The sequence below is a fragment of the Dermacentor andersoni genome, chromosome 1 (genome assembly GCF_023375885.2).
Source record: "Dermacentor andersoni chromosome 1, qqDerAnde1_hic_scaffold, whole genome shotgun sequence".
NCBI lineage: Eukaryota > Metazoa > Arthropoda > Arachnida > Ixodida > Ixodidae > Dermacentor > Dermacentor andersoni.
In genome coordinates, this window is record NC_092814.1 from 17155107 (window position 1) to 17163590 (window position 8484).

Sequence of the window (8484 nt, forward strand, 5' to 3'; positions counted from 1 at the left end):
GTCCGGATATGAAAGAGGAGGAAGAAAAGCCGAGTCTTTCCACTTCAACACTGAGGCACAACTCCCACAAATAAATAGGACTCTTACTTATTTTACTTTTTTAAGGAGATTACCGACTTGCATTGGCAAGTGTTCACAACACTTCAGCAAACACTGCATGAACTAAGCTTCCTGTGCATATTTCACCAGCTACTGCATCATTGTTTCACATTATGAGTGAAACTGCAATTTTCTTTATGCCACAACTTGCCCAATTTTGTGTTTTGCAGTGGGATGTTAGCAGTGCTAATAAGGCACCTAAATACTCCGATGAATAGTCATACAGAGAAAAAAGAAGTAAGAAAGCAGTGGCTTTTTGTGCGTAGACTATGCATACACCTGGTGCTCTTATGGTCATTTTTTCCCTATCCGCTCAGCCATTCTAAACAAGAAAAGTTTATACACAATTAGTTTATATACAGACCACAACTAAACCACAGGTATCGTTGGTAAGCAAAGTATATTTATTCGGCGACATTTTCTGCAGCCCTGCTATTGAGCTTTCCTTCCTTCCTTTTCAGCTGTGCAGGTTCACTAAGAAGTGATGATACAGTTTGACAATTTTAATCATTGAAAGACTTAGCGAAACCTTTTTCGGGTTGTTTTTTCTTGGTTTCAGACTCTGCACATTGCATTTTAAGGCATGTTTTCTGTGTTTGTTGCTTTTTCTTTATGGGTAGGGCATGTCAACATTTTTTACACCATTTCAAGTATGTGGTGCCATAGACTGTTCTTAAATGAAGTCTTGCCCTTTCATTCTGTACAATATGATATCGGTTTTTTGTGTCCAAGGCCGTTTTACAGCGTGATTGTAGCATTTTGCTAAGTTTTGCCTCTGTCACCCAAGCTTGAAAGATTGCTACCCACTGGTGGTGGCATGACACATGCCACGTTTCTTTTTCAATAAAAGGAAGTCTGTCACTTATCCTGTGCACTGGTTGCCTTTTGTCTCTGAATTGCAATTTGTTGCCTATATTTGCTCTTTTGTTGCATTTCAGATTAGGAATGGCTATCATAATTGACATTTAACCATATTGCACACAATGTGGATGATATATAATTGCAATATATGGCCACCATAAATATAATAGAAGTTAATAATTCAAGAATAGTGCCTTTGCATGGTGGTCCAGCCATGAATTGTGGCTATAAGGTACCAGCGCTGCAGATAGCACTGCTTGTGCAGAATATAGTGCAGCTCTACTACTTTCAACCATCATTGTTTTTATCTGCATTTCTATAGCTCCAGTTTCTGTGAACAATACACATCCGGTGGAAGGGTGGCTTGCACCTGCAGTTGGGTCCAATGAATAGCCAAATTTCTGCCCATTTTCATGTTACTAGCATATTAGTAAAGGCAGTCGTTTTTATAGTAGCCTGTTTGCCCAGTGTAGAAGCCGCTGCAGGGTGTCGGGATCTCATACACATCTTCAGCTTTGCAGGGGACACAGCATCTGGCACATAGTTTGTCACAGGCCATGTATTCGGGGCAAGTTGAGTTCACTCACTAGCAAAGGGAGAACCAAGCTTGTCGGATATGAAGTAAACCGCCTGTATACTCAGTGGCCTTCATTTCGTGTGACATATGTGGTTATAGCGACCCTTGTTTTAAGCACTTCTTGTCTAGCAGCGGTCGTTTGCTTTTTGAAACACTCAGGATAGCTTTCAGCAAGCTGGACAGGAATAACGCTGAAAAACCAGCAGATGTTAATTGTCGCACTTATCATGCGAAGCTTCATACAGTATGATGAGGGCGTAAATAAATGAGGGTGTTCCTCAAGGCCTTGTAGAACATGTTGCGAGTTTGGAGCAACATGATGTATCGCATGCTATAGGTTTAGCAAGTGTGGCCATGGTTGAAGTGCAGTGCAAGGTCAAGAAAACAGATATCTATGAGCAGCACCCTGGTAAGGAGACTCTGGGAAAACTAGTGGGAAGCCTGTTGAACATCTGGTTGACCCACTTGCTGGCTCCACCAGGCAAAGTATAATAAAGAGAAGGAAGTCATCAACACATCAGAAGGTTTTTACATATAAACACTGTGCTAAGGTCATAACATGCCAACAAGTCTTAGTGCACAGGCTATGCACGACCAACTACATATGCCTTCTGTTCGGACATTGCTCATTGTAACTAACAAGGATGGAGTGGACAAAAAAAGAACAGCAGCTCCATTAATTTAGTTTCACTGGTATCGACTGTGTTTTGTAAGCGTACATTGCCATACTCCCCAATGCCTTCTTGGGTGACATCAGCAAAGACCAGCTTGAGGCAAGGGGTAATAGACGTCTTTACAAGCTAAAAATGCATGAATGCATGGAGAGCACATTGTGTCCAAAAAGTAGGCACTTCACAGGGGCACTGGAGAAGGAACAGGTTATTAACAGTGGGCAAAGACAAGCTACTAAACACCCAACACTGTTGCCATGTAATGACCTCTGAAACAATCCCTCTTAAAGAGGAAATCATCTTTGTGTATCCATAAAGAGGGCAGATGGGCAAAGCCCCTTCAGTAATGCTGCCAGCTTCAAAAGCCTATTTTGCACATCCTGAATGCTTCCTTCTTAAGACTTTGCTGGGTGCAAGCATTCTACTGTCCAAAAGCTGTCATTGAGAGCACTGTTGGTTTGGTGGCAATAAAGTTCAGAAGCAATTGCAACAAACCTCCCTTCCTAGTTGGCCTGGATGCTCACGGTGCTTATGAAGCAGCACCATGAGGCAAGCAAGGTGAATGGATGCCTCCAAGCCCTTGTTCGTTTATCACACTGTTCTGTTAGTAACAACCATGAGACTTGAAACCAACAAGCTCAAGCTCAGCACTCGCATGGTTACTGCGGAGGATTCATAAAAAGCACAAAAACAGAAAACTCAAGGGAAAGGATAAAGCACCATTTAACACTTAGTATTGCTACAGCCCACCCCCTTCTTTTATTTTGTCTGGTCGTGCTACATCTTTTTACTATATATAGGCATGAACTTAGGTGATGTTCCCAATCAGTGTCCAATATTTATATACACTATGTGCTGGTTCAATGATGTTCAAAACACTGCAATGGAAGCTTCAAGTAGAAAAGGTGCCTGGAAGAAAGAAAAAAAGCTGTGCTGCAACCATCTTGGCAACATCTTGTCCCCTTAATAAAAGTTGTGCTTTCATATCAACTTGAGCCCTCCAGTTTAGAGTAAAGTACCAGTGCGCATATGAACAATGAATCAATTCTCAAAGAGCATGTGCAGTCCAGGGGCAAGAATCCGCATTGTGCTCCTGCATTGAAGGTGAATAACACGTGCCATAATGGCGAATGTGCTTTAGTAAGCTTCATTGCAATATTAATTTGTAATGTACAAAGAATTGTCAATGAAGCTTACCACGAGTACAGATGCACTTGCAAATTATGTCACAATTGAAAGTAATGAGCACAGTGTAAACCTATGTGCCCTTTCCATTCTTAGTATGCTTTACTGCACGATGCTTATTTACACCCCTGTATTGCGGTGTAGCAAGCTACAAAAGAAACGTTGCATAATTAGGCTTTTTACGATTATCTTTCTCGCAATACACTATTATTTCGCGGTGAAGCCTAAGCAATGTACTGCAGTGAAGCATACTAAAAGTGAAAAGGGGCCACTGTCACTGGACATAATAAGACTTCTTCAATTATACACTTGCGCAGCCACCGCCTCTCAGGTCACCTAAGTGGACATACTATGCTGGCTGATAGCGGCCCCCTCCCACTTTTAGTATGCTTCACCGCGTAACTAAAATGTACTGCGGCGAAGAAGCCGTACATTTCTATTGAGTGAATAAACAAGTGGTTTTTACAACAGCAAGAAGTAAACGCGCACCATGCATCAGTCTACCACACGGAAGAGCGTCGCAATATACGGTAGCTAATTCACACAGGCCGTGTAGCCCACTTATCAGTTGTAAAGGGTATTATGGGTAATTCAAAATTTCAGACACACATATGTGTTTATGTTTACGTTCGCACTCCTTGCGTAATAAGACTCCCAGAACTTCTACAATAGAAAGTAATTTACAACACACAAACGCACAGACCACTATATGTCTCGTTTTCAACTCGGCCGTCATGCAAATGACATAGCGCGGAAAAACGTGAACATGCTGTGTGTTAGCGTCGTAAACTTCATACTAGGCAAGGAGCTAGCACACCACAATCCCGCGACAGCCGTTAATGAGACCAAGACGGGAGCACATGTATGTGAACGCGCAAACCCTAAGCCACTCTGCTCCTCCGCCACCCCCGCTGCACGGCTGCATCAATCGTTTCAAGCACAGCACACCAAACACACATTCAGCGCTGAACAATGGGCGGTCGACGCAGTTGCATTTACATGACTTGCAGCGAGCAGCACATCCCTCGATGTCCGTTAAGCAAAGTCGGACACGGCGACGCCACATCGCGGTTCGCAGAACTTCGCTGCCGAGGCGCTAGACCACTTCGATATTTCAATTGTCACCACCGCCGGGTTCTCAAGAAAGCACGGGTCACACAACGCAGATTCTGTAGTGCCAGACCTCATCGAGGCCAAAGCCGCATTGCCGCACCGCCACTACTCACGGCTTTCCGCCAAGTAACACAGAACCTACAACCAACACACAAGCAACGCACGCACGATTACATGAGCAATGTTGAACAACGCGCGGCCCAGAGAACGATCACGCCGAGGACGAACACGCCACGGCGTCGCTCGGCGCCAGCATCGCGCCTTCTCAAAAATCCCTAAATGATGCTGTCCCTAGGCACCTAGGATCAGGTCACGTGAGGGATTTTTGTACGACAAATAGACGCACGCAATTAAGATTCCGCCCCAGATTGCGTTTCTCATTTTTTGTCTTGTCTTGTCTCCCATACACTGGTGCATACCAAGGAGGATATATAAAACTTGCTGGAGTGGAAGCCGCCTATACGCGCGTATGGGCAAGGGTGAAGCCGCGCCGAACGGCCGGCGGCCATCTTACCAGAGGCAAAAGGCAACGGCGCAACCGCGTCTGTCCGCGCTTCTACTTTTTCGCGCTGCTCATGAAGGCGCTAGCATTCAGAAACCAATGAAAACAAGTGCTTCTGGTTGTAAACGGTTATCTCCCATCAACTGTAGCAGCCAACTGGCGTGAAGAAGGCTATTTAACTGCTGAAATATTAAGGAGAAAAGCATAGCGCAGCCGCGCTTTTTCGCGTTTACAAAGCAACGCGCTAACGAGCGGTTCTAGTATTAAACGTCTATTTTTCTTCAACCAGAGGGAGACTGGCATGTACAAGGCAGTTTGCCAGTTCAAATATTAAGCAGAAAAGCTTAGCACTGCCGCGCTCGTGCTTTCCGCGCTGCGGATGACGTTGCTCGCATTTACAGAGCAACAAAAACGAGTGGTTCTAGTTATATCCATTTATTTTCCATCAGCTAGCAGAAAACTGGCATGTAAAATGCAGTGTAACTGTACAAATATTAAGGAGAAAAGCGTAATGCAGCTGCGCTCGCGCTTTTTCGCTTTGCTGATGCAGCTGCTCCCATTTAGAAAGGAATGCAAATCTGTGGTTCTAGTTGTAGTCGTTTATTTACCATCAACCAGCAGCCAACTGATACGCAGAAGGAAGTTCAAATGAGCAGATATTAAGGAGAAAGTCTCAGATACAGTCAAGAACACCATGACAAACACCCTACTGGTGATTGAAAATAATCACCCTCGACAAAAGTGGTCTCACTTTGTTTTTGATCAGTTCACAGTTTCGTTCTTTCGTCATGTGGTGTATTCTCACTTTTATATATTCTTCAGCGATTTTCTTGCACAAAATATAAATATGGTTATCAAGTGGATCAAGATCAAGGATGTGGTCCTCCAGTTTCTGGAACCAGTCTTCATGCTTGCGGCCTGGACGCTTCCTTTTCACCTGAAATAGACGCCATATGTACATCTGATGAGTCTCAAGTCAGAGAAAAATAAGAGCAGTTGTAAAGCTATGCCTCGTTTGCTACCTAAACTTACTGCTTCATAAAGGTGGATGTATGTTATTTTCAAATTTTGCTTAAGCATCTTTTCAAATCATTAGCCTGTTTATATTGTTTAGCATCTGAGCTTGCATATTAATTAGATCTCTTTACGTCACCACCGACGCGCGCTTACTGAACAGATTTGCAGACTGGAGCCGCATCTGCAGCCTACGGTTATGAGTAGCAGTTTTCGTACTTTTTATCCTATGAAAATGAAAAAAAAAAAATTGAAGCTGTGCAAAATCTAGGCGCAATAGCGGTCTCTATCCAATGTCATGGTTACAGCTTAGCTGAGGCGACCCTGCCAGACGGCAAATTTGGTGTAATTTTCATAGAATGTCATTCAAAGGTAATATTAGCTGTGACAATGGTAAATTTAATGACATTAGTTGAAAACGACATCTGCGGTCTAATGAGCTCGAGAAACTCAGTCGCATTTCTCGCTTTTGCAGCTGGCAGGGCACACAGTGTTGATTTTTATCCGACTTATCACGGTCACTTCTTCTCAACGAAAACGAGACCGCCACAAATACATCGCGCGACGTTCTAACATACTCACGGGCTTCTGTAGATGCTCCGGAAACGCAGGGAACACAGAAGGAACACTACCCGCACGCAGTCGTGTTGTCTGTCCGGTGCGGTCGAAGCACTCCGGCTCAAAATGCACACAGCAAAGGCGATCTCCATCTTTCGCATGCCACCTTTCACGGCGAACAGCCCGCTCCCACAGGCTCCGCAGCTCCGGATCTTTTGGAAACCTGTCGGCAATTCCAGGACTATTAGTCGTTGCGCACACACACACAACTTATCAGTTGACATCCATCGGCAACGCGAGCGTAGTGGCTCAATGAACGTGTTCTCGTGTACTTACAGGTGAAACGTGAGGCCACAACGCTTCTTCAGCCTGTTCGCACATCCGTAGGCTACGCAAGAGGCAACCATAATCAAATCGATGGTGTTTACATGCCCCTCACATCAAATTGCACTGCATACCAACTCACGAAAACAGCAGCGAGAGCCGGTGCCGCCGGCGCCGAGCGCGCTTTCTGCCTCTGGTAAGATGGCGGACGGAGGCTTCAGTCGGAGCGCGCTCTCTCCACTCCAGCAATTGGTGCATACCCACTATGGGGATTGGCCAAGATGCAGGCGGTTTTCCGTATTTTTAGAATTAAAGCAAAACTAGATTTGAATAGTAGTGTGGGACTAAAGAACTGTAATTTAGAAGTGTAATGAAAATATTGTTAAGAATTTTGATTAAATAAGTTAACATAAAGAAATGAAATAATAGAAATACTCGATAATTTTAGAAATTCAGCAAGGTACTCTTTTTGTCTCTCTATTAAAATTGTAAACTACAAGAAAAGCATATATATCCCTGTGGCTGGAACCCAGTGAAGTCGCCCCAAAAGAAAAAATGGTTGGCGATGTTAGCGATAGCCCAAGTTTGCTAAATGAGTTTTCTAAGAGTTTTCTTTGTTTTAGAAAGCGGCGGCACGAGGGAAAGTCATGTTCGATAGATTCAGGTGCACTGCAAGAAGAACATAGAGGGGACATAGCGAGACTAGACCTGTGTAAGTAAAAATTTAGAGGCGGTATACAACATCTCAATTTTGTAAAAGAAACTTCCGATTGCTTTGAAGGACACCAATTATTATTCCATGGGAAGCCAAGATGGTGAAATTCAGAAGACGGTGTTAGCATGGATATTCAGAGTTTTGCGATATAGGGAAATTTCTGTACCTAGCCACGGTGACATAAGCTGATGCCGGCAAAATAGATAGGGCCACTGAGGGACGCTCGTGCGAGTGAATCAGCCATTTCATTCAAGTGCAGCCCACGATGTCCCGGTACCCAAAGCAAACATACATTCCGTAATTACGGGTACCATCGAACAAAACGTTCGTTGAATTCTTGAATTTAAAGATGCAGTAAGTGATGTGCATACATAGTGAGTCGGTCACAATAACAGCCAATGTGTCATTTTGGGGGAGTTTTCGTAATGCTAATATAATCACTAATAAGTCTGCCTGAAATATGGGTGGGAAGTCAGGAAGGAGAAGGGAGTAAGACCATTGAATAGACCATTGATAGTAAGACACAAACCGCGCGGAGTTGTGTTACTTCGCTAGCCAATCACAGAAGCAAACAAAATCATTGTCATGCGGCCTTTTCAAAATGGCGTCGTACTTGATACCTCCGGAGCGTCTGCTGTTCTTGAAGAGTCTTTTCATCGACGGAAGCAATGAGGTGTGCAACAGACATGGACAAAGTGTATGGAGTCTGGACATTTCACTCTTCAAAAGTCTGCGGTGCCGTTCATTTCACTGCTGAGCCTCGTTTTAATCATGAAACTTCACTGCCAACTGAATAAAACTTGACAATAAATAGTTGCAGCAAAGCAAGCATGTTATTTCAGTTCAATAAAGAATTAGGCTTTGG

At 43.8% G+C, this 8484-nt stretch overlaps 1 long non-coding RNA gene across 2 annotated transcripts; it reads right to left on the reverse strand.

Annotated features, from left to right (window-relative positions):
- Positions 1-5592: 5592 nt before the first annotated feature.
- Positions 5593-7149, reverse strand: LOC129388166 (uncharacterized). 2 transcript variants are annotated; one of them, XR_008615197.2, is made up of 4 exons: positions 7047-7149; positions 6917-6949; positions 6605-6803; positions 5593-5945 (listed from the first exon to the last, which is right to left on the reverse strand). It is a non-coding gene; the product is annotated as an uncharacterized lncRNA (long non-coding RNA). The 2 variants fall into 2 exon arrangements; XR_011892137.1 differs by having other exon boundaries at positions 6605-6949.
- Positions 7150-8484: the final 1335 nt, after the last annotated feature.